General features: G+C 40.8%; 1 protein-coding gene across 5 annotated transcripts in view; it reads left to right on the top strand.

The window, feature by feature from the left end:
• The first annotated feature begins 261 nt into the window (after nt 1-261).
• Nucleotides 262-26903, top strand: part of LOC113446476 (metalloreductase STEAP2) — a 47139-nt gene continuing 20497 nt past the window's right edge. Inside the window, exon 1 of one of the 5 annotated variants that reach the window (XM_026716159.2) lies at nt 262-789. The gene's annotated coding sequence lies outside the window, so the exon portion shown is untranslated. Of the gene's footprint in view, nt 790-5377; nt 5454-26903 lie in introns of those variants that run through there. The other 4 variants (XM_087915250.1, XM_087915253.1, XM_087915252.1 and 1 more) reach the window with 4 other exon arrangements.

The raw sequence follows: 26903 nt of genomic DNA, 5'->3' as shown, positions 1-26903 counted from the left end.
CAGTTACTAGAAAAACAGCTATACATGATCTCTTTTTATTAAACAACCTCACTAAGCATGAATTTTTACATATACATATACAAGCAATTTCATCTTTGGCATTTACAATTGCAGTGCCTCGGAAAAGGGCTGGTTAAAATACTGAGTCATGATCACAGCCTAATAACCCACAGGGGTACTTTAGTTTAGGATTATTTTATATAGACAGGTAGGTAAACAGGCAGGAAGGTAAGAGAGGATTACACAATATGTGGAAACGACGTCACCTTATCTTCTAAATGTTTGCTTTTATTCTGTAATTCTGCATCTAGGGACAGGAACACCCAGAACAGAAGGGGGAAAAACCTCCTGGATTGTTTTGGTTTTTTTTTATTTTTGGCCTGTCTTTTCTGTTAACAGCAGCAAGCTAGACTCTTCCCGCCCGTAGGGCCTGTTCAATGTCCCCCTCCGCACGCGCGCTTCCCTCCTCGAGTGGAAGTCGCCCGCTGCAGTCCGCGCTGCCTTCTGTGTGACAGGACGCGCACAAGCGGCGGCTTGCTTTGCGCGCCCCCCTCCCCTTCTCCCCGGTTGCCCATACTCCGCTGCCGTTTCCTCCTCCTCCTCCTCTCAGTGCCCTGCTCAAGGACGAAGCAGGCTGCCCGCTCGGCCTCCGCTCGCCTGTGGCACCCGTCTCCCACACGACAGAGTCGACGAAGCGACGAAAGAAGCGCGTCTTTCCCTCTTGGCTTGGAGAGAGCAAAAGAGAGAGAGAGAGAGAGCGGTGGGCAGCAGTGCGGGCGATGAAGTGAGGTGAGCAATAAAGAAAGAGCAACCAAAGCTGAGATGCATTCATTAAGTAATATCCCGCAGAGCCAAGAGAAAAAACAGGGGAGAAGCTGAGCCTCTCGCGGGTTTAACTACTCACCGAGCCCCCCGTGATTGTCCCCCACCCCATGGCAGTCCCTTCTGAAAATTAAAGCAGAGAGCAGGGAAATCCTGGCGGGGAGGTGGGGGGGCACAGCGAGCATAGAGAGAGCTAGCTTGCTCGAGCCGAAGCATTGATTTCTATTTAACTTGGCCGTGTGGGGCTTTCAACTGGTGACAGGATGCAAAACGGCCCTGGAAAACAGAATATACTGCCCCCGCCTCGCTCCCCCAAATAAAAGAAATACAGAAGGCTGAATCCTTGGTGCTATTTCACATGACATCTTGCAAATAGTTCAGGGCAAAGCTGTAGAGCAAAAAGGGAAATTAATAAAGGAAGGTTTATATATGGCCTAATTATGTGGGTTGCTGTGGGTTACAGGCTAATAAAATCGTGATTAGGTCTTATGTATTTATATTTCTTTCCAAGGCACAGTCAACAAAATGATTAACCCCAGGGTTAGCTGTTAAACTGCTGAGGTCGAAGAATGCACCACTATGTCAAAAGTCTAAGTAGAGGAGAGAAAAATCAATAGGATATGAGCTTTAGAGGCTCCTTGTTTCAGTCCTGAGTGCAACACAGGAGTTCAGTATTGCAAAACTAATTGGAAGCAGCAAAATTCTGATGGTCTACAGGCTTTTATGGTCATTTAGGAGTGAACTATGTAAAATGGAAATCAAATATATTGGCATAGTCATCTTCCTTTGTTCAAATCTTAATAACAAGTGACAACAAGTAATTAAAGCCTCTTGTTGAACTACCTGTTGTATCCACAATCCAAAATGCAGGTAAGCATCGACTTTCAACATGGGAACATAACTATGCCCTTGTAATATTTACACTGGGAACAGAAATGTAAGTCTCCTTTGAGTCCAGCTTAATTCCTGGTAATGCATATAGCCATGCAGCATTCTTGGCTACAGTAGACTGAGCCAGTGTTGTCCAAAGACAATTTCCATCGTCATGTGGCCAGCATGGCTATAGGTCAAAAGCGCAAGGAATGCTGTTACCTTCCCACTGAATTGGTACCTATTTATCTACTCACATTTGTATGCTTTTGAACTGCTAAGTACTAATAAATTAGCACATTATCATATAATGCGCTTTATCTTAGGATGGGTGGCCAGCTGTACATGAAAGTGAAAATGAAAACCCCGATGGTAATTAGTACAATTAAGTGGTCATTTATATGCCATCTATTTAAAAATGTCTTAATTTTTGTGCTTTAATTTTAATGTGGTTTTTACTTCAGGTTAGGGTTTGGGTTTTCCTTGAGAACGTGTTCTCCCTTCCTTCTTCCTTCCCGTCCTCTTTCTCTCCCTTCCAAGACTTGTTTCTTTGCCCATGTTATGTGTTATATGTACTTTACTTTTCCATATAGACCAGTGTCTAAACTTCTGGACCTTGGACTTTTTTATTCAGTATGCCTTTGGATTATTGATTCCCTGTCTGGCCACTCACAGAGGGTCAGAGTAGGTAATCATACCTCTTCAGCCCTTATTCTTAACACTGGTTCACCACAGGGCTGTATGTTGAGTCCCTTATTTTATACTCTTTATGTGCATGACTGCATTCCCACTCACACTATAATACTATTACTAAATTTGCAGAGGATACAAGAGTGGTGGGACTCATCTCCGGGGCGGGTGGGGGGGGTGATGATTCTGCCTACCAAGATAAGGTGGACCAATTGCTTTCGTGGTATGGAGACAATAACTTGGTCCTCAATACCAATAAGTCCAAAGAGCTTATAGTGGACTATAGAAGGAACAGATCAGACATCCAGCCCTTGCTTATCAATGGAGACCAAGTGGAGCAAGTGGCCAGTTTTAAGTTTCTGGGTGTTACCACAAAAGATGACCTGACCTGGGGTGCTCACATTGCAGCCCTGGTCAAAAGGGCCCAGCAGAGATTATACTACCTGAGACTTCTCAGAAAACAACAACTGAATGAAAAACTGCTGGTGACCTTTTACCACTGCACTATAGAGAGTACCTTAACATACTGCACCTCTGTATGGTTTGCCAATTGCACAATGGCAGATAGGACAGCACTCTAGAGGGTTAACATCATTGCCCAGAAGATCATTAGTTGTCCTTTCCCCTCTTTGGAAGAGCTTTATACCTCCCGCTTCCTTAAGAAAGTTCAAAACATTCTCAAAGATCCATCTCATCTGGCCATCCTTTTTTTGAACTATTACCATTTGGCAAACAGTACAGAATAATAAAAACAAGGACAAATAGGCTGAAAAATGGCAGTAGCTCTTTTGAATTCTACTGTATAAGTGCAGTGTTGGTGTGGTGTCAGGGGTTTTCAATGTGTGTAGTATGAAGGATGTGTGTTGGTGTTTGTTTTCATGGTCAGATGTGCATTGAAGATGGTGTTTAATTATGAGGTGCAATGACAATAAAGTAAATTAAATATGCTATAACTGGTCAGCTAACAAAAACACCAGTAAGAAGCAAATAAAGATAAGAAAACCAACAATCGACACCCCCTAAACCTGGTGCCCTAACAATTCTTCACAGTGCATCAACAATTACAAGAATTACAAACTCTGGGCTCTAGCCTCATTCTACCTTAATACTTGGCAGAAGAGCCAGTGGTGCTAGATAACAACAGGAGAAAAATGGGGAAATTTCTCACAATATATAAGACCTTTTAAGACCTTTTGAAACCAATACTTCATTGTTCAGAATTTTTTAATACATCCTGCAGTGGAAAAACCACCATCTCTTTGTCAGAAAGGGAGAAAGAAAAGATTTTGAATATGCATTAGTCAGTTACTGTTTGAGATGGTTAATTTGACAGAAATGAACAGTAAACTCAAGCAGGGCTGGTTTGATTAAGAGATTTATTCTTCATGTATGCTAGAAACTGGACTTTTGTTACAGAGGCACATTCTTTTCTAATTTCTATTTTGCTTTTCTCTGCTCTGTTTTTGTTTTTAGAAACTTTTGCTCAATAGCTGCTTTAAGTAAGTACAGGTAGTCCTCGGTTTACAATTGAAACCAGAGTTTATGTTGCTAAGTGAGAAATTTGTTAGGGGACTCTTGTTCTATCTTATTACTCTTCTTGCCACATTTGTTAAGTGAATCACTGCAATTGTTAAATTAGTAAAATGGTTGTTAAGTGGATCTGGTTTCCCTATTGATTTTGCTGATCAGACAGTCACAAAATATGGTCACATGAACCCAGGACGCTGCAACTGTCATAAATATGAACCAGTTGTCAAGTATCCAAATATAAATCACATGATAATGGGGATGCTGCAACGGTCATAAGTGTAAAAAAGTGGTCATAAGTCATTTTTTGTGGCTCTGTTACTTTGAATGGTCACTAAGTGAACTGTTGTAAGTTGACAACTGCCTGTATCAATATTTTAGGTGAATTAAAATAACATTTCTATACCATACGTGGCCTGTACATTGAGAGCTATTCCCTGATAGCTCATTGCATTTGAATATAATCATTGGGAAGGGAAGAGCAAACTGTAGAGAAAAAAGAAATGTCCAAATCAAATAAGCAGTGGCAGCATCTGAAAGATACCCTTTGAACTTTTAAATGGCAATTGTCGGGAAAAGGATTACCTTGTCTGGAAGACAAGAAAATAGGGATGTAGTTCTTGCTTAGCAACTACAGTTGGGACTGGTAGTCCCATTGCTAAGCACTGTGGTTGCTTAGCCCCCCAAAAAAGTCATATGACCATGATGGCCATAAGATGTCACTTCCTATTCAGTCATTAAGCAAGTCACCACAGTTGTGAAATGAAGTATCATGTGACCACGACTTACAACTTTATTTCTGTGTTTTCTGTTAACTCTGCTTTTTGCAAGCTGGTTAGGGAAGGCACACAAATGACAATCCCATGAGCATGGGAAGCCACACGAGTATGGAGCATTGCAACAGTTGTAAATGCAAGTATTGGTCACAAAACATTTTTTTTTACACTATTGTAGCTTTGAAAGTTTGCAAAACAAGGCAATTGGGCATTCCGACACTGCATATCTCCAGCGGCTACTTAAGGACGAACAGTCCATAACTACAGCACAGGTGGCTGCATTTTGTGCAGCAGCACTGGGGATTCGTCGGAAATATGTGTCTAATCCGCCATAGCTATTTTATACAACAAAGGTGGCAGATCCATTGTACTGTTTATTCCTTTGCATTTTAGTATTAAACTGACAACAGGCCTCACAATTTTATGTTTTGTATTTTAGTGTAGTTAGACCATGTGTAATTGACAGACTGGGTTCTATCATAGATTTTATCTGTTATTATTTTATTTTAGAATTTTAATTGGATATTCACTGAGTGTTTTTTATTTATTTTGGTCTCTGGTCTATAAACAAATAAAATCATAAATTCTTAAAAAAAAACAAGTCAATTGATAAGCAAGGGCTATCTGTAAGAAAATATATGATTCTTTTGCTTTGTGGACCTATCATAAGTTAACTTACTTATATTTCAAAGATGATCCAACAATTCTGACAACACGTGGATTATAGCAAACTACTTCATGTTCCTGGCACATATTCAAAAGTTGCAGGTGCTTATGCCAAATCTGACTGCATTATTAGCAAAGGATTATTTTAAAACATTAATGATATGATCCTTAACACATCTGCTTGGAACTGTATTGCAGTGGAAAAAATTATAACTGCCAGATTTGTAAACAAAAACTACATATAGTGATTTTATATTGGTATAGTAATTTACTGATGAAAGAGCTGACTAACATTTCAGAATGCACGTAGAAGGATGGATAGTATGAGGCCAAGCAGTTACCACCCATGCAACTCTGTAGATCAAATGTTATTTTTTCTCTGAATCTAAAATGCTTCTTCGTTTTTTAGAATGACCCAGGATAAGTTTAGAATAACATAGTTGGAAGGGACCTTGGCGGTCTAATCTAGTCCAACCCCCTCCTTAGGCAGGAAACCCTACACCACTTCAGACAAATGTTTATCCAATCTCTTCTTAAAAACTTCCAGAGTTGGAGCATTCACAACTTCTGGGGCAAGTTGTTCCACTGATTAATTGTTGTAACTGTCAGGAAATTTCTCCTTAGTTCTAAGTTGCTTCTCTCCTTGTTTAGTTTCCACCGATTGCTTCTTGTCCTGCCCTTAGGTGCTTTGGAGAATAGCTTGACTCCCTCTTCTTTGTGGCAGCCCCTGAGATATTAAAACACTGCTATCATGTCACTCCCTAGTCCTTCTTTTCATTAAACCAGACATACCCAGTTCCTGAAACCATTCTCCATATGTTTTAGCTTCCAGTCCCCTAATCATCTTTGATGATTTAGATGGCAAATGAAGACATTTGAAAAACTAATCAAACATTTGAGACTGGTTGTTTAATAATTAGTAATAGTACTTTTATTATTCTTGCTAGTTTAGCTTCTCATGAATATGCTTTTAATTGCATATTGTTGGTACATTTTTCTGTATTTTCCCACCCACTTTAACTTATTTTTTGAAACTAAAAAGCGAAGTAGAATTTCAAGATAATTATGCATTGTGTATGGCAATTTATCTGTACATATAATCCGTATAACTGTTAGATACCATAAATTGATCGTAAGCATATACATTTAGAAAAGAATCCGATGGAAGATTATGAATTTACCTCAAAGTGTGTATATGTGTAAGATCTGGTTATATTTCTTTAATATTCCTGTATTCTTTTATTCAGAAATAACTTATTTTGACTTCATGGGATATATGGATAGAAGTGATAGCATATGCTCATGTTCTCAGATACGTGGCAGTGGGTTTAGGAACAGATTCACTATCCTTTGTCTATCATTTCTGAATGCTATAACTGAGCTGGAAGATTTTAGTCAGAACTGTTTTCAAGAGTATGTGTCTGTCTCCAGCAATGTTCTACTCATCTGAATTGCGACCACAGAGTCTCTAAAGTTTACAAATCCAGCATTATACTCTGTTGAAATAGTTGTTTTGTCACAGGAAAGTTCAACTTGTCTGGCAGCATCTTCTATAGCCAGAACATTTTGAATAAACACTAAACATTCTAAATCATTGCCTGAAACTCATCTGTGTTTATTACTACTATTTTACATTTTTTTTTACTAGTATTTCTCACAGTTGCAAATTTGTTTTGCTGTCTCATTTTTATTCTGTAATTTTTGAAGTGTTCTAAAGCTAGGCTCTTTTCTAATCTTTTTTATTCATGTGCCCTGTCTGCATCTTCACTGTCCTATACCATTTGGTTAATCGATAACTTTCCTACAGTGTTACCTTAGTGTTGAACAGGCAATCCTCATTTACCAACCACAATTGGTAAATTGCTTAATTCTGTTGCTAAACACTACAGTCACTAAGCAAAGCTCACATGATTGTGCCAGATGTATGATGTCACTTTTGATTTTATCATTAAATAAACACAAAATAACAGAGTTGGAAGGGACCTTGGAGGTCTTTTAGTCCAACCCCCTGCTCAAGCAAGAAATCCTGTTCTATTTCAGACAAATGGTTGTCCAATCTCGTCTTAAACCCTCCAGTGTTGGAGAACCAGGCGTGGGCTCCTGGGGGTTTGCAGGGGTTTGAGAGAGCCCCTAGCTAAGATTCTGTGCAGTTTGGAAAAACCCCAAATCCCACTCCTGGCTGCCTGTGCATACCCCGCCTTTCCCAGGAGTCCCCACGCGGGACATTTTGGATGCAGGTAAGTGCAGGGCGAGAGTCAGGGAGGGTGAAAAATGGGCCTCCTAGAAGTTTGGAAAGGCCAGAAATGGGCTTGTTTCTGGCTTTCAGAGAGCCCCTGGAGCCCAGAGAAGCCATTTTCACCCTCCCAGAGGTTCAAGAAAAGCCTCTGGAGCCTGGGAAGGGCAAACACACACACACTCGCCGTGGTGCAGAAGACAAACTAGACCACACCCACCCAGCAACCGAGCAGAGAACCCTTTGCTAAAATTTTTGAACCCCACCTTGTGGAGAACCCACAACTTTTGACTCTTCTTTGTGGCAGCCCCTTAGATACTGGAACACTACTATCGTATCATCTCTAGCCCTTCTTTTCTTTAAACTAGACATACCAAATTCCTGCAACCATTCTTCATATGTTTAACCTTCAGTTTCCTAATCATCTTTGCCTCAACATCTTTTTTTTATATCATGGTGATGCAATATTCCAAGTGTGGTCTTACCAAGGCATTATAAAGTGGTATTAACACTTGTCATGATCTTGATTCTATCTCTCTGTTGTAAAATATTTGTTGAAAAGCTGTTTTTATACCTGTTGTAACTTCAAACAGTTATTTAACAAGGCAGCGAGGAAGTAAGGGAACTAACAATATATCTAAATTCATTGATATTAAAAAATAGATAATAATATTATCACCTGTTTAGCTGCTGAAAGAAGACAACATGTATTGACTATAAACAATGGCATAACAAAGAAGCAACAGTGCTGCATTGGAGATCTGCAAGAAATATAATTTGCTTCAAACAAGAAATGGTGTGACCAAAAAATAGAAAAAGTAATATAAAATGAAGACACTTAAAGTGCTTTGGGACTTTAGAATTCAAACCAACAGGCACCTGCCACATAATACTGCAGAATTAACAGTTGTTGATAAGAAAGACAAAAAAGTCAGAAGTGGCAGTACCTGGAGACAGAATTGGGGAAGATATCAAAATACAAAGATCTGCAAATAGAAATAGAATGATTGTGGGAAAAAAGAAAGGAGAGCACTACTAATAATAACTGGTGCCTTGGGTAAAATCCCAAAACAACTGGAGCACCACTTAAGCACCATCAGCATCGACAAAATTTCCATCAGTCCGTTGCAGAATATAATCTGCAGAAATACCTGTAATACCATGAAACATCAACATTTGCCTTGGGAAGGTCCTTGGGAAGGACTTGATAGGTGGATAAAAAATGTCAAACCAAGTCTGAATACCTGGATGACTGCAACAAACTATAATAACATTTATTAGTGCTATAATGTTCCGATTATTCTCACAAATCCATCAGGGCTTGCTTCCTCATGTTTAGGTTCAGTACTGGAAAAAAATAACTTCACTTTTAAGGGATGCAGCAGAAGTCAGTCTGCATTCTGATGCATGAAATGACATAGAACATTCTACAACTACATTCTACAACTGAACATAATGGTACTTATATGATACTCATTAAAATTGTTACATGCCATCAACTTTTAGTTACTGTATGGACCAATGCTCACCACTTCAATCTGTCTCTAATATTAATTTTCTCTGCGGCCGGTCTCAGTGTTGAGAGTGTTGATAGGAGGGGAGAGATCCAGCCCTCATCCACTGCTTTACGGGGTTCTGCAGGAATCAGTAGTCTCTCTGCTCCTGTTCCACATTTATATGAAGCCGCTGGGTGAGATCATCCATCATCATGGACTGAGATGATACTCAGCTGTGTATCTTGGCCCATGGTGAGTTAAATGTTGCTGTGTACTCCTCTCACAGTGCTTGGAGGCTGTTAGGGCCTAGATGGGGACCAACGGGTTGAAATTAAACCCTTGCAAGACCAAGTGGCTTTGGCTTTGGGGCTACACACAAACTGTGCATAATCTAGGGGTTTCCTGGATTCATGAGTCCTGCTTGAAGAGCAGGTGGTGGTCGTGGCCAGGAGTGTCTTTGTGCAACTGCAGGTTGTGTACCAGTTACGCCCTTTCCTGGACCAATGGTCCCTACTCACAGTAACTCATGCCCTAATCATTTTCCATCTTGATTATTGCAGTGCACTCTACATGGGACTGCCCTTGAAGAATATCCAGAAGCTCTAGTTGGTGCAAAATGCAGTGGCCCGCATGGTTTTGTGCAGACCCTGGTGTGCACATGTTTTACCTCCTGCGAGAGCTGCATTGATTGCCTATTTTCTTCCGGGTGCAGTTCAAGGTGCTGGTTGTCATCTTTAAAGCCCTTCATGGCTTGGGACTAGGGAACGTCTTTTGCCAGGTCACATCTACCCAAGCCATTAGAGTAGGGAGGCAGGGAATGCTGTGATTCCCATCCCTGAGGGATATACTGTTGTGGTTTACCGGCAGCCGGTGCAGAGGGCAGTGGTATAGGACAGTGAGGAAGAAAGGGAACTAGTCAGGGAGTCTGGAGAGGACTTGGACAAGGGTCCTGTGTCCGAGGAGGGATGGGGCCAGGACCATCTGGGAGTGGGGTGCTGCCTTCAGAGTCTGGCAGCAGCAAAGCAGAGGACTCGGGAGCCTGTTCCCAGTGCATGTGTGTGCAGAGCTGCAAGAAGGCGAGAGCAGCTGAAGCAGAAGGGGCAATTCGGGAGTAAGGCTGGGAGGTGATTGCCTCTCCTGTTAGATATTCAATGGGGAAAAGTCATTGATGTCAGACTTGCCCCATTGGTTCATTTTCCAGGCGAAAAAATGAACAGCCATCAGTGGCTGAAATTGTGGACAGCAGCCTGTAAAAAGAACAGCAGGCACACCGGGCAGCAGTCTTTTGTTCAGAGCTAAATAAAGAAATCCTTTCCTTCTACCATTGTCCTGCTTCTTCAGTCTAGCCCATAACACTGGCGATGATGGGATTCTAGAAAAGAACAAAGGAAATGAGGCGAAGACGGAAAATTCTTACAGTAGAACGCTGCTATCGCCATGCTGATCATCAGAATGTCCACCCACACTCAACCAGAACCTTTTGATCCAAAAAAGCATGACTGGGCCGTGTACATGGGACAATTTCGAATGTTTTTAGAAGCAAATTCACTGCAGGATGCAACAGAATAGAGGAAGAGAGCTCTATTCCTGGGATATTGTGGAAATTGCCTCTACAAAACAGCTAGAACCCTAGCTGCTCCCCAAAGATGTGGAAACAATGGACTGGAAAGAATTACAGAAGATATTAGCTGCATCGTCACTGGCTCACCGACTTGACTTTTACCGTAGAGAACAGAAACTAGATGAGACCATAAATGATTACCTTACAAACCTATGAGATATTGCTGCAGGCTGTGAGTTTGAAAATGTGGAAATAACTTAAGAGATAGAATTGTATTTGGAATGAGGAACCTGATATTGCAAAGGAAGCTGATAACTAAAAAGAGCATCTCTTTAAAAGAAGTAATAGAGGAAGCCCAAGCAGCAGAAATCTCGGAAAAACCAGCAGCTAAAATTGAGAAATCCGAGAGTGTTCACTCAGCATGGGGGACGACCAGCAAATATCAGGGAGAGGGGGAGATTGGAGACTTCTCTGAAGAAGAGGACGAAGAAATTCATAGAGTAAAACTTGATAGAAGATCAGGGCCCCAAGGGACTAGCCAGAGACCCCTATGATGTGCAGGCTGTAAAGGGAACCACCCTTGGCTGATTTGCAAATTCACTGATACAATCTGCCACCGATGCGAGAGAAGGGGGCATATTGCTGAGGGATGCAGAGCAAATCTGCCAGCATACCCCAGTCAGAGACAAGCAGAGTTCCCTGATCATCCACGTGGCCCACAACAAAGGGGATTCCAGAGATCTTCTCGTTCAAATTACAGGAGGGAAGAGAATAGAATGTAGAAGGACAGAGACTATGAGCACACAATAGTGGGGCATTCTGGTCACCATAAATCAAAGAAATTCAACATCACAGTGATAATAGGAGAAAAACCTTGTGATATGGAAATTGTCTCCGGATCCTACATATCTATGGTGTCCTGGATAACTATAAAAGAAGCAATCCCTGGCATAACTCGACAACAACTAAAACCACAACGTTTAATACTAAAAAATTTCCAAGGGAACAGAATTCCTGTGTTAGGAAGAGGAATTTTTCCAGTAAAATTCAGAAACTTCACCAGTGAATTGCCTTTAACCATCATGGACAAAGAAGCACCAAGCCTCCTCCAAATAGAATGGTTTAGAGTCATAGGAGTGAAGGTGACCATCCACACCACACAAGCAGAGGAGCACAATCAAATGGGAGAGGACCTGCAGACTGAATTCAGACCCCTATTTCCTTCAACCTTGATCCAAAAGTCCCCCTCAGAATAAAACAAAGGCGAGTCCCTTTTGCCTTGAGACCCAAAGTAGATGAACAATTAGATAAAGTCATACTCCAGGGAGTACTAGAGCCAGTTGATCACACTAAGTGGGAGACCTCTATAGTCACTCCTGTTAAGCCAGATGGGTCAATTCGAATCTGTACTAATTATAAAATTTCCCTGAATACTGCATTGCAACAGAGCACATACCCAGTGCCAGTTGTACAACATCTGTTGCATCAATAGGAAAAGGGAATTTTTTGCCAAATTAGACTTGGCTCAAGCCTATTAGCAGTTACCTGTGGATGAAGAAACAGCAGAAGCTCAGACCATTGTAACACACGGGTGCTTTCAAATGCAAAAGACTGCAATTTAGGGTCAGTGTAGCCCCTGGACTATTTCAAAGCTTAATGGAACGCCTACTACAGGGCATTGATGATGATGTCCTTGTGGCAGCAGAGGACAAAGAACAATTTAAACAAAGTCTAAGGCTAGTCTTTTTTTAAAAAAAAAGTTTTTATTTTTTTAAGACAAACATATACAAACTAAACATAAAAACATAAAAACCATCTTCCATACAGTGTGCCAGTTGGTTACAAATCTTTTGTGCTATCCTTTTGTAGTCATTTCTCAATTTATATAAGTTTCCACATTATCAAGCTAACATATGCTTATATGTTTATCAATTATTAATCATCCATGACCAAACTATTTATTCTATCACTCTATACGAGATATTTCAAATTTTATTTTAAAATTTATATTATACTTTCATCCAATGGTTATATATGTCTATATTATATTTTATATCTATCTATTAAACCTATTACAAAATCAACAAACCTATTACATTACCATGTCTTTTTGTCCAACCATTGATAAAACAAATCCCATATCATATAAAATTGTTTATCTTCTTGTTCTCTAATTTCAAATGTCAATTTACTCATTTCAGCACAGTCCATAATTTTCTTAATAATTTCCTCCTGCATAGGTATTTTATCGTTTTTCCAATTCTTAGAAAACACAATTCTAGCTGCTGTTAAAACATTTACAATCAAATACTTCAATTCTTTATTGTATATTTCCGGTATAATTCCCAATAAAAAAAAAAATCTGGTTTAAAGTCTATGTGATGTTTTATCATTTTTTCCAACCATGTGTGGATTTTATTCCAATATTTTTTTGCATTCGAGCACATCTACCACATATGGTAATATGAGCCAGGTATCTGATGACATTTCCAACATTTATCCGATTTATTCTGAAATATTCTCGCAATTCTCGTTGGGGTTAGATGCCACCTGTAAAACATCTTATACAAATTTTCTTCATATGTAGTTGACATTGTCATTTTATAATTTTGAGACCACAATTTTTGCCATTTCTCTAAATCAATCCCATATCCAAAAATTTTCCCCAAGCAATCGTTGTTTCTTTCACTTATTCTTCTTCCAGTTTAAATACTAATAAATGTCCATAAAGTTTTTTAATTACCTTTTCATCAGTACCCATCAAAATTTTATCTAAATCAGTCAACTTATCATAAATACCTTCTGTTTTAAAATCTTTATCAAATCTAGATTGTACTTGCAAATATAAAAACCAATTCATTTTTACACCTTGTTCTTCCAAAGCTTGCATAGATTTAAGTTCACCCTTTTCATTCAATATCTCACCATATCTAACTGTTTGTTCCTTTTTATATATTACTGGATAGGAAAAAGCTTCAATGGTAAATATCCATAGTGGAATTTTTAAATAATATTGTCTTTTTGTCTTCTTTTTGTTCAAAAACAGTGCCTCTCGAATATATTGTCTTCTAAAGTACCCCTGTGTTTTAGTTTCCTTATACCAAAGGAAAGCATGCCATCTTAGCAGTAAGTCATGCCCTTCTAAAGTCAATAGTCTAGTGTTTCTTAATGTTATCCATTCCTTTACCCACATCAAACTTGTCGCCTAGTAATATAGCTCCCAGTTGGGCAAGGCAAATCCTCCTCTTATTCTTGTAACATCTTGTAACAGTTTAAGTTTTATTCTTGCTTTCTTTCCCTGCCAAATATATTTCAACACAATTCTGTTTAAATCTTCAAAAAAGTCTTTCCCTAGTTAGGCTGGAATTGCCTGGAATAAATATAAAATTCTAGTCAATACATTCATCTTAATTGTAGATATTCTCCCAATCAATGATATTTGTAAATTTTCCCATTTTGTCACATCTGTTGCAATCTTCTGTTTGAGTTTAATATAATTGTTCTCCTTCAGTGTACTACATCTTGGTGTAATGTGTATCCTTAAATACTTGACCTTATTTGTGACCTGTATTTCTAAAACTTCTTCCAATTCTTTCTTTCGTCTTGCTAACATATTTTTTGTTAATATCTTTGTTTTGTGTTTATTTATTTTCAAACCTGCTACTTTTCCATAGTCTGCTATCTTTTCTATTAATTTAGGTGCTGTTTCCAATGGATCCTTTAGTATAAATATCATCTGCAAAAACTTGCAATTTATACTCTTCCTTTTTAATTTTCGTTCCTTTTATTTCTTTATCTTCTCTAATATTCCTATTCAACACTTCCAAAGTTAACACAAACAGCAGAGGCGACAGTGGACAACCTTGTCTTACCCCTTTTCTTATATTTATGGATTCTGTTAATTCCCCATTTGCCATAATCTTTGCAGTTTGTTCGCAATATATTGTTTCAATGGCTTGAATAAATTTTTTACCAAAGCCCATTTGTTCCAATTGCAATAACATAAATCGCCAACTCCTGTTGTCAAAGGCTTTTTGTGCATCTAGAAACATCAAAGCCATTTGCTTTTCTGGATGTGCCTCATAATATTCCAAAGTGTCCAAGATTATTCTCACATTATTTTTAATTTGTCTCTTTGGCAGAAATCCATTTTGGTCAACATGTATAAAATTATTTAAGTATCTTTTCAGTCTTTCTGCCAAAATTGAAGCAAAGATTTTATAATCTGAATTTAATAGGATATAGGTCTATAATTTTTAACTTGTTGCAGTTGTATCCTCCTTCAGTATAAGTGTAATATATGCTTCTGACCATGTTTGGGATATTCTTTTCTTTAACATAACTTCATTCATAACTTCTAACAGATGGAGATTCAATATTTCCTGGAAAGTCTTGTAAAATTCCGCTGGCAATCCATCTGGACCTGGTGCTTTTCCAGCATTCTGTTTTTTTAAGGCTTCTGTTAGTTCCACCATCATTATGTTCCCTTCTAGCATTATTTCAATGTCTTTAGGTATCTGAGGTAAATTCGCTTTCTGTAAGTATTGCTTAACTTTTTCTTCTTGAATGTTCTCTTGAAAATACAGTTTTCCATAGTAATCTTGTATAATTTTTTTCTTCTCTCATTTCCATGGCAAACATGTCCTTCTTCATTTATTAGTTGATTAATCTTTCTTGATTCTCTTTCCTTTCTCAGTTTATAGGCTAGCCATCTGCCTGGTTTGTTTCCATCTTCAAAATAATTCTGTTTAGCATTTTTAATTTTTTGTGCTAATTCCTCTTTTTCCATTAATCCCATTTTATGTTTAATTATATCCATTTTATTCTTAATGTCTTTTTTTTGCAGGGACTTCTGTAACTCTTTTTCCAGTTTTTTATAGTCATTTTCCAAAGTTTTAAAAGTCTTTTTCTGTTTTATATTTCTTTTCCTTGTGTAGTCAATTATCAAACCTCTTGTGTAGGCCTTCATCGTGTCCCAGAGATTCTGTAAAGCAGTGGTCCCCAACCTTTTTTGTACCAGGGACCAGTTTCACGCAGAAACACTTTTTCAAGGACCGGCGGGGGGGGGGAGAGAGACACACACACTTTTTCAAGGAGGGGGAGGAGTCCAAGTTTGGTGGTTTCCTTGCAGACGCTTCATTACCTGACTAGATAACATCTGATGTTGTTACCTAGTCGGGTAATAAAACGTCTGCCAGCAAACCCCCAAGTTCAGGGAGGCCCTGCCTCCCTCAGCCTCATCCCTCAGGTGTCTGCCTTGTTCCTCTCTCAGTCGCTCTCTCGCTCCTCCACCAGCCCAGGAAGAAACTGCTTCAAAGAAGCCAGCAGGGTGGCTTTTCCTGTCGGCGCAGCTCCTCCGAGCGCCCATTCACCCCTCACCCCGCCGCCTGCAGTTCAATCCAGTGCTCCGTTCTGCCTGTCTGCCTGCCTGCCTTCGTTTCTGGTTGTTTTGGAGCAGCTTCGGCTGAGTGAAAGAGGCAAATAGTTATTATTCTCAGCCAAAGCTACTCCGAAACAACCAGAAACGAAGGCAGGCAGGCACGCAGGCAGAACGGAGCACTGGATTGAACCGCGGTGGCGGGGTGGGGTGAACGGGCCCTTCGGAGGAGCTGCGCCGACCCTGCCGGCTTCTTTGAAGCAGTTTCTTCCTGGGCTGGTGGAGGAGTGAGAGAGCGACTGAGAGAGGAACGAGGTGGGAGGAAACTGAAACTGCTGAGCCGGAGAGCAGGACAGGCTTTGGTTGCTTCCTCCCTCCCCTTCTTTCATTTGTGTCCTTGATCCCTGATCCCAGCAGCATTCACTGAAGGCGAAGAAAGCCGCCATTTTTATTTCATTTTTATTTTCTTTGCGGCCCGGTACCAAATGATCCACGGACCGGTACCGGTCCACGGACCGGTGGTTGGGGATCCCTGCTGTAAAGAATCTCTTTTCTATTTTCTTTGAAAAAGAAAACCAGTTCCTTCTCTATTTTCTGTTTAAAGTCTTTTTGCTTCAATATCATATTATTTAAAGTTCATCTAGATCTCCTCTTATATCCTTTCCAAATAACTGTCACTGGATTGTGGTCTGCCCAAGTGCTTGGTTCTATTTCAATTTCTAGTATATTAGTAAGTAGTTCTGACATCCATATCATATCTATTCTAGATCATGTTGCATATCTGTTTGAGCAAAAAGTATATTGCTTACTTTCCACATTGCTCTCTCTCCATGCATCTTTTAAGTTTAATTCTATCATTCGAAAGAAAGATTTTGGTAATATCTTTCTAGCTTTCTTTGTTGATTTCTGTGTTTTATAGTCCAACAGATCATTAATTATTTCATTAAGGTCTCCCATCATGCAAATGTTAACATAGTCCAATTCAATTATTTTCATATGTAATTTCCTGTAGAATTCTTCTTGATTATCATTTGGGGCATAAATTGCAATTAAAAGTGTTTTAACATTATTGTCCGTTATTTCCACCATCAAAATCCTTCTGTCGTCGTCTGTATAAATTAATTCTGCCGCAATTGTATCTCTAATACTGTATATAAGATTGTGCCTCTTTTTTTAAAATTGTGTCGGCAATGTGAATAATTTCCCTAGGTTTTTTTTTTGTTTCAATATATATTCATGTTGTTTTTTAATATGTACTTCTTATAGACAAATTATATCAAGTTTTAATTTCTCTAATTTATGAAATACTTTTCTTCTTTTAGCAGCCAAATTAAGTCCGCTTATGTTAATCGTAATCAATTTCTTTTCATCCATGTTAAGCTTTATAAGAGGGTTTTATTGCTCTAGTAGATCTTAATTCTCATTGCTCTCTGGGTACACCACCTACTCCACCTTCTTTTTTTCCTTTTTCGATTACTGCTATACACTCCACTTGAAATTCAGTTAGTGACTCTTCTTTTCTTTCTTCTTCCTCCTTTCCTCTAAAAAATTCTAAGTAGAATAACTCCACTTTTCTAACTGTATCAGTTCTTGTTTTTGTTCCTGTCAAGTGAACAAGAGGCCTTCTGGCATCAACCATCTATAGTTTATTCCTCTTTTAAGTAACTCTTTAGTCAAAAATGTGTATTCTCTTCTCATCTCTCTTACTCTTCTTGGTACTTGTTTCAGCACCACAATTTCTTTGTCTTTATACTTCAATGTTTTCTCTCTTGCCACCTGTAGTATCTGTGTTTTAATTAGCTTCTTGGTAAATCTAATATGTACTTCTCTTGGTAACTTGTTTCTCATTGCATATCTTGTATAAACACGGAACACTTCATCCATTCCATCCATCATCTTCTCTTTGGTTATCTCTAACGCTTCTGCCAGTATTTCTGTCATTATTTCAGCAAGATTTTCACCTTTTCCTTCTTCCACATTTTGAAATCACAAATGAAATTGTGATCTATCGATTTCCCATCCCAATGGTTCACTCCTGCCCTTCTTCACATCGCTCAATCGAGTATCAATATCTCCAATTTTCTTATCTCTTTGAATATCTTCTTCAATTTTTTGAATCTGAGAAAATATTGAAAAAGGGATAAAAAGGATTTTTCTTTTTAAAAACAAAAATCAAAAAGAAGAAAAAAAGAGAAAAAAAATTCTCTTAATAAAAAGAAACAAAAAACCAAAAATAAAAAAATTACATTCTAGTTCGTGATTTGAAAAATTGAAATCCAAATTTAAAAAACCCAACTAGACAGGAAATAGAAAAGAAAGCAAAAAGTAACAAAGAATTATAATGTAAAACAAGCCTCTACCACTAAATATCCAAGGCTCTTTAATAAATCAGCAAAGTTTCCAGTTCAGTGTCTTCAAGGTCACTTCAATCTTCTTTCTTTGAACTTCAACTCTGGACTCCAGCTATCTATAGTTCACAGATAATCAGCTGTCTACGCAAACTGCCGTGCTCATCCCACTATCTTTTCTAGTGCAAAGCTCAGAGTCCTTGAGTATAACACAAATACATAAACAAGTAAAAGAAAAAAGAAAACAATGTATCCAAGCCTCTAAGCAGCTGTGCTACTTATTTTCCTTCACCTTCACTTCCCCCTCATACATACAAAGCCAGGAACATAAAAAAGTAAAATCTTTTCTTTTAAAAGGAAATAAAACTCAAATCAGAAAGAAGAGTCCTAATCAAAAACAAACTTTCAAGAGGATTGTTAAAAAAAAAAATACAAATAGGAATAGGAATAGGAAATTTAAGAAGGACCAGTCCAGTTTAGAATTAGGAAGCTTCACCAAGTTCAAAATTCCAATAAAAAGGGAAAAGAAGAAAAAAAACCTTTCACTTTAACTAGCTTAATCTCGCTGCTTAAACTCTTTTCACTTTTAATTCCACTTTAAGTCTTTCAGGATGTTCTCTTCAAGAAATAATAAGTAAAAGTTCATCTCACCAAACTGATACACTTTATTTCAATCTCTTCCATTCTGGAGCTGTCCCAGCTTCAGCAGCTTGAATGGTTGCCTCTCCGCTGCTGGCAAAAAGGGCTTTTCCTGGATCAACAGGGACTTTGTGGTGTCCCTGGGATCAGCAGGACGTGCCCTTATCGATCACCATCTCTATGGGACAGTTTAGGTACATCGGGACAGTCCAGCAGCTAAGATATCAACGGCGATCTTGGAGGATCAAGATTGCACGTCGTACCGCTGCGACTCCAGCTCCGCCCTCCCCGACTAAGGCTAGTCTTGAGCAGATTTCAAGAAGCTGGCCTTAAACTCAAAAAAGAGAAATGTCACATAGCAGTACCAAATGTTGAATTTCTGGGATATCTAATTGATGAGACAGGTATACAACCCACCGATAGTAAAATAAAAGCAATTAAGGAAGCTCCCACTCCAACAAACAAAACAGAATTACAAGCTTTCCTGGGACTTTAAAACTTTTACAGTATTTTTCTACCACAGAAAGCAACAGTTGCTGAACAGCTTCACGGACTTCTTGATAAAAATGCAGAGTGGACTTGGGGGCACAGAGAAGTAACTGCATTTGAATCCATAAAAGGGCTCCTAACTTCTAAGAGTGTTCTAGTACAATATAATGAAACATTATCTCTTTCACTAACATATGATGCATCTCCTTTTGGGGTAGGGGCCATTCTCAGCCATAAATTCCCGAATGGCAGAGAAGCACCCATTGCTTTCTACTCAAAAACTTTATCCAAAGCCGAACGGAATTACAGCCAGCCAAATAAGGAAGCACTGGCTGTAGTAGCAGGCATTAAGTGTTTTCATGAATATCTTTATGGAAGACAATTTCAACTAGTCACAGACCACAAACCATTCCTAGGCATCATAGCAGGAAACAAATCAACACCAACATATTGTCCCCTAAAATGACAAAATGAACTGTTTTCGTAGCTTCACATAACTATCACCTTATACATTGACCGGGCAAGACCACAACTCATGTAGATGCACTCAGCCTTTGCCTCCTTCCAGAACCTATCGAAGACCCAGCTCCAGCCACATCCATACTCCTCATAGAAGACATCGCCACCGGCCCTATCACAGCATCAGAGATAGCCAAACACTCAGCCACAGACAAAACTCTGGCGCGTATTTTAAACTGGGTGTTGAGGGGATGGCCAGAAGTTTAAAACTGTTTAAAACTGTTTAACTGTTTAGAACTGTTTAAAATTCGGCAAAATGAATTGTCTGTAATTAAACGGTCTTTGTTGTGGGTGGATAGAGTTGTGATACCTGAGATGCTGAGAGAACAAGTCTTAAGAATGTTGCATGAGGGCCACCCAGGGATAGTAAGAATGAAAGCATTAGCCAGAAGTTATACTTGGTGGCCGGGAATGGATAAGGAAATTGAAAAATGGGTTGTGGTTTGTACGCCTTGTCAGGAATCTATACCCGCACCCCCTTCAGCATCAATCCTAGAATGGGAATCACAAAAGCACCTTGGTCATATAGACCATACATATAGACCTGGCAGGGCCAATGCAGGGGCAAACATTTCTAATAACTGTTGATGTACATTCAAAGTGGGTGGAAGTAACGATCATGAAAACCACCACAGTAGACACTTTGATTAAGGTATTGAGGAAATTGTTTGCCACACATGGGTTACCAGATGTTGTGGTATCAGATAATGGACCCAAGTTCACAGCAAACAATTTTGAATGTTTCCTAGCTGAATAGGGAATCTGCCATGCATTATCAGCATCTGGACATGCCAGAATAATGGGCAGGCAGAGAGAGCCATAAGGTCCACGAAGGAAACCTTAGCAAAAATGGGATCAAGGGATTGGCAAATGAAAATAGACAAATTCTTAATGATACAACATATCACACCTTCAGCCACCACTCACAAAAGTCCAGCAGAACTTTTAATGGGGCAGAAGTTAAGATCAGAGCTAGATAGATTACACCCACACTACAATCCAAGCACACCCGCATATTCAATGAGTAAATGCAGATATTTGAACATAGGTCAATTGGTCTTTGTTCATAACTATGCAGGAGGCCCCCCAATGGGTACCTGCATGAGTAGTGCAAGTCACAGGCCCCCGAACTTATAGATTAGAACTAGAAGATGGGAAAAAATGGAGCAGACACATAGACCAACTCTAGGGACGATTGGAACAGAATCTGAATGACCAGAAAACCTCAGAAACAGAAACACAACATAGAGAGGTAAGACCAACTGTCAGCCTTCAAGATTTCTCTCCCTTTCCTTTGCATCTTCCAGCTGTCATAAGTAACGGGGGGAGGAGGGGGGAATGATTATGGGAAGTGAGCTGGAGGGGTTACAAACCAGCACTGTATAAGCTGGGGGGTACATTCTTGCTTAGGTTTCTATCCTATGCTATGCGCAGCTGCAACCCTTTATCAAACTATGTCAAGGTCAGCGGACAGAAGCCTCATCACCACCTGGAGATGTCCACATGATGATATACACAGCTTTTAATTGGTTGAGCCAATTGAACTATTGGAGGTGGGAACGTTGCCATTACTTTGTATATGTGATTTACGCGCCCATTTTCTCAGATTCAGAATTCTTTTGTTGCTACAACTTGATTTCCAGTAAAAGATATCTTTTCTCTGATTAAAAGAGTCTAAGTAGTTCTTGGATTTTGAATGGAGCACCAGCTGACATTATTCTGAATCCCCATATTACCAGCCCACCCAGAGAAATAATAAATTTTCTTCCGAAGGGATCTGAACACAATGTCAAATACAGCCAGCGACCTAGAAGACCTGGGAGCAACTGAAGGACAAGATTCTCTGCTGATAGAGGAAGCAGGGGGAAGCCTGATGCGTTGCGGGTCCCAGTGCCGGGATGAATCAGCTGACGACCTGCACCCAGGCAGACTGTCTGGGTGGGCTCCTCTTGATGGCAAAGATGACAGCGACACAAAGGTTTCTTTTGGTGAGAGGAAGCCCAGATATTACTACGCACCTCTCTTTTATTGTGCAGCAAGCAGGGGGGGGGGGGGTTAGGTTACACATGAGGTTAGACGGGAATAGGGAATATTGCCATATATGGCTAATCCTTATGCTATAGCCAACTCAGGTTTTACACGTTGCTGTTCCTATAGTGTCGCCCTATATGTGTATTGGGTTTTCTGAGTACGTGACTTCCTACTGATGTGTCATGATATTGCAACATCTCCTCTGTTTTTTATTATTTTGAGGCCACTCTGTTCTTTATGCTGCAGGATCTAGTCCTCCTCCAAGTCCAAGTCCTGCCAGCATATTAGAATGCGAGGGCTGTCTCCTTTTTCTGGGTATTCATCTTCGTTCTCCTCCGAGTCCGAAGTGAATGCCCGTAGAGATCTTTTTTCTGCTGGAGTGTTGATCTCGGACCTTATTCTTACAAACATGTTTATGTTGGTAATCTCAGTATCAATAATGGCCAGTCGTTTTTTGAGGAATTGCATTATTTTCCCAAATACACAAGGGCCCATGGCACACAGCAATAGGAGCAATATTAATGGTCCGGCAATTGAGGAAAGAAGTGTTGTGAGCCATGGGGAGAAATTAAACATATTATGGTACCAAGTGTTACCTGCTTCCCTTTCCTTTTTGCGTATTTCCAACCGCTCTTTTAATTTATCTAATGAATCTTAAGACACAGCCAACAATCATTGGTAATTGCAGGGTTACTGGCATTGAGGAGGAGGTAACTAGAGTTTATTAACCGTAGCAAAGGTTGGGAACTGTATGGCCTGGACGATATTCTACCAGGGATATGTTTCTATTGGGACCTACTTGGATAGCGGGCCGCTCAATGATGAGTTTTATGGTAAAGGTATTGCCATAGTCGTACCCATCAGCATAAATCCGGATTCCCCAGGTAAGACCCGCCTCCCACCGTGTAGTCAGCCTTTTCCCTCCCGCTGAAAACAGAATATACATGGGATTACATGGAGTCCATATGCCCCCTGAGAGGCAATCAGCTTGATGCCAAGAACCATTTTGGAAGGCAAAGATATAATCGTCTTTGATCGGTGGTGACCAGGAGATAGAACTGGTGGAGAGACATGACCAAGCGGCACAGAAGGCGTCCGCAAACGCGAATATTCTCGCAAGTCTGCTTATGTCCAGGGCAAATATAAAATCGATAGCGATGGACGAATCCTGGAGAAGGTGTGGGTGTCTCGGTCGTGCTGGTGTGGCGGTGAGGCCTACCAATATCTGTCCGGCGTCAGCTTTGAGGGTAGGCCACCAGGTGTATGGGTGAGTGGTTGTTGCTGATGGAAAATAAGACACGATTGTAGGCATCATATATTGTCCAAGTTTGTTTCACTGGCTGGTGTAGATTGAGGGGTTTGCAGGCAATGTTTGTAAGAAAAAGGAAGAAAATAATGCAGTGAAGAAGAGGAAGCAGTTATTCATCATGGAGCTTCAGCCAGTGGAGATCCAGAGGGTCTGCGTTGGGTTGTGGCTGATCAGGTGGGGAGGTGTGGCAAGGCGCACACAACGACCAGGAATCAGAGAACTTTTTCAGGTAACTGAATTGCAGCGTAGCCTCGCCCCCAGGTGATAAGTTCAGCAGGACCCTTCCAAGCTGGATCTGGGAGTTGCCTGTAATAGACAAGTGGTCTTGCAGTGGGGAGAGAGGGTTTAGTGAAATGACTGAGACACAGCAGACGAGGAGGGGGTTTCCAGTGAGGTTAAGGAAATTAAGAGTATACAAACAGACATTTAACAGATTTTGCAGTGTCGGGAGGTTGGGGGCTAATCCCTTTTGACCCCGTGTACCGATCAAGGGCTTGTTTAAGCGTTTGGTTTGCCCTTTCTACAATAGCTTGCCCTTGGCTATTGAAAGGGATTCCAAATTTGTGGTTAATGGACCAATGATGGCAAAACTCCGAAAAAGCAGAGCTTGTGTAGGCAGGTCCATTATCCGTTTTTAGTATTTTTGGACATCTCAACACTGAAAAGGTTCGGAATCACAGTGGTTGATTACCTGTTTTGCATTTTCGCCCCTTTGGGGCATGGCCAATATGAATCCTGAATAAGTATCAATGGTAACATGAAGATATTTCCATGGGGCAAAAGGAGGGTATTGAGTAACATCCATTTGCCACGTATCACATGCCTGAAGTCCCTGGGGTTAATCCCTTGAGGATAGCTTTCGCTTGGAGACTGCATGTGGGGCATTGTTGGATGATAGCAATTGCTTCAGCCATGGTAATGCCAAATTGTTTGACCAGAGCCTTTTTATTTTGGTGAAAATAAGCATGACTTTCTCCTGCCGTTAAGGGGGCAGGTTGTGTTTGAAACAGCAAAAACCTGTTGGCAAGCAGTATCAGCTCTGACATTTCCCTCGGAGAGTAACCTGGAAAGGTGCTAAAAAAGGAAGTCTCCGCACGGAGGGGAAGATAAAGCCATATATGTGAAATGCTACTTGGTGACATACAAGCTGTCAGAGATAAGATTGAGTTGGGATGTGAGAAATTTTTCCAAGGCTAAGATGATGACCGCTAGTTCTGCTTTTTGGGCTGAGGTCTGAAGAGTTGTACGACAGGAATGCCATTACTTAGAAGCAGCAGTTTTTAATTCCTTTAACAAAGCCCACTCCAATGGAGTAAAATGAGGGACAGGATTACCCCCAGCAGTGGGGGTTTGAAGAATCATAGGGAAACAAGAAAGATCATCTGCAGATAGCTTTCCTTCCGCCAAAGCGATTGAAAGGCATTACGGACAGGAGGATCTGTCACCGTGGAGGAAGGAGGCAACAGAGAAGAGTCAAGGGGTGGGGGGAGTAGGGTGGAGGTGCGAGGCAGCAACAGGACAGAGTTCAGCAGAAGGTGTGTCTGAGGAAGACTGGATAGAATCATCAGGAAAGAGAATATTAAGGGCAGCCATAATGGCACGCCAAGAACAAATAATCTGAGGTGGAGCCCTGGTGGTTCATGCATCCATTTCCCCATCCGTTCCCAGAGGAGCGTTTAAAGTGCCTTCCGCGGGATATGTGTGAGGGCAGTGTTGTTGAACATAACTCAAAAAATCATTCAAATACTTTTTGACAGAGGATATACATTTTGTGCCGTTAGCCTTTTGCAAATAATTTGCCTTCTTCACTAAAGAAGTTCAACCCTATGCTTAAGCTGAACTTGAGAAGTGAGGAGCCCATACTTACGATGCGCGAGCCTATTCCAGGTGCGTAGAACAGGAGTGAAGGAAGCGCATTCCTAGACAAGAATCATGCTTTGTCGGGACATATCGTTGGGCATGATCACGTTGGGGTCCACCAGTTGATGCGTTGGTCCCAGTGCCGGGATGAATCAGCTGGCGACCTGCACCCAGGCAGACTGTCTGGGTGGGCTCCTCTTGATGGCAAAGATGACAGCGACACAAAGGTTTCTTTTGGTGAGAGGAAGCCCAGATAGTACTACGCACCTCTCTTTTATTGTGCAGCAAGCGGGGGGGTAGGTTACATGAGGTTAGACAGGAATAGGGAATATTGCCATATATGGCTAATCCTTATGCTATAGCCAACTCAGGTTTTACACGTTGCTGTTCCTATAGTGTCGCCCTATATGTGTATTGGGTTTTCTGAGTACGTGACTTCCTACTGATGTGTCATGATATTGCAACAGAAGCCGACTTGTTAGCATAACTAAATCTTGGGGAAAAACCAGCTGTAAAACCCAAATGGTCCCTGAAAGTCGGTTGGAAGGATCCTGAGGAAAAGCCTCCTCCAGGAGTGACCACTACCCATTGGTGTAGAAGAGAGGAGCCATGGCAAGAGAAGGAAAGAAAGAATTGTTTACTAACTCAAGCCATGCATCTTCTAAATGAAGCTACCAGAGAACCTCAAACTGATCAAAGGTCTGAGGGAGAGGACGGGGAGGCAGCCCCAGCCAGAAGAGTCAGAGCAGCCATCCCCATAAATCAACCTGGGCTAGTGCAACAGGCGGCAGCAGCCCAGGGGCCCCCAGCAGGAGGAGTAATTGCCAGAAGATGTAGAACTCCAAAGGTGCCCCAATTGGAAGTAAAATATGGGGGGGGGGGGATCCCAAGGAGTTAGGATTTTTCCTGGCACAAGTCTGGAGCCATATGGAGGAATGCGGAGGGGATTTTTCCTCAGAAGCAGCCGAAGTTAGATGTGTTACCAGGGCTCTGGAGGGAACAGTTGCAAAGAGGATGGTGACTTTGCATAATGCTAATGCCCCTCAGCTGATGAATTGTGACCTGTTCATGACTGCACTGCGGGCCAAGTTGGAAGACCCACTTGCTGAAGACCATAAATCAGGGGTGGAGATCAGTGGCCAACTACACCCAGGAATTTAGAGAGCTGGTGTGTCATATTCGAGGCTGGTCCCAGGGACCCCTGATAGAAGCCTTTAAAGATGGGTTGAATGAAGGTGTATATCAACGCTGTATTGCCAGAAGAGACCCCAGTGAGCTGCAGCTGTGGTATGTGCTGCCGGCAGAGGTGAAATTGATCTGACCCAAAACAGACGCCAGGGGGGGTTGGTTGGAGCAAATCCTCCCCCACCAGCCCTTGAGAAGCCTTAAAAGGGAGGAATGGCAGCAAAACCGAAGACCACTGCTTGCTTCCGATGTGGGAAGGAAGGTCACCGGGCTGCAGATTGCCGTGCCAAGCTAGAACCAAAGGGGGCGCCAGGAGGAGGAAAAAAAAACCAGCAAAGCCTTGCAAAATGGCACTTAAAGCAGAGGAGGTTGTAGAGATCAGCCCTCCGAAAGGAGAGGAGCTGGGAACTCCAACCTCTTCTGAAGAGAGTGAATCCGAATCGGAAGATGACTCACTGGTAAGTCCAAACAAGGGCCCTATGACCATTCCAGTGAGATTAAGGGT

The sequence above is a fragment of the Pseudonaja textilis genome, chromosome Z, assembly GCF_049901715.1.
Source record: "Pseudonaja textilis isolate UNSWEBS1 chromosome Z, rPseTex1.2, whole genome shotgun sequence".
Classification (NCBI taxonomy): domain Eukaryota; kingdom Metazoa; phylum Chordata; class Lepidosauria; order Squamata; family Elapidae; genus Pseudonaja; species Pseudonaja textilis.
The sequence above is the reverse complement of the archived record's forward strand: the minus strand, read 5'-3'. Positions and strand labels throughout refer to the sequence as shown.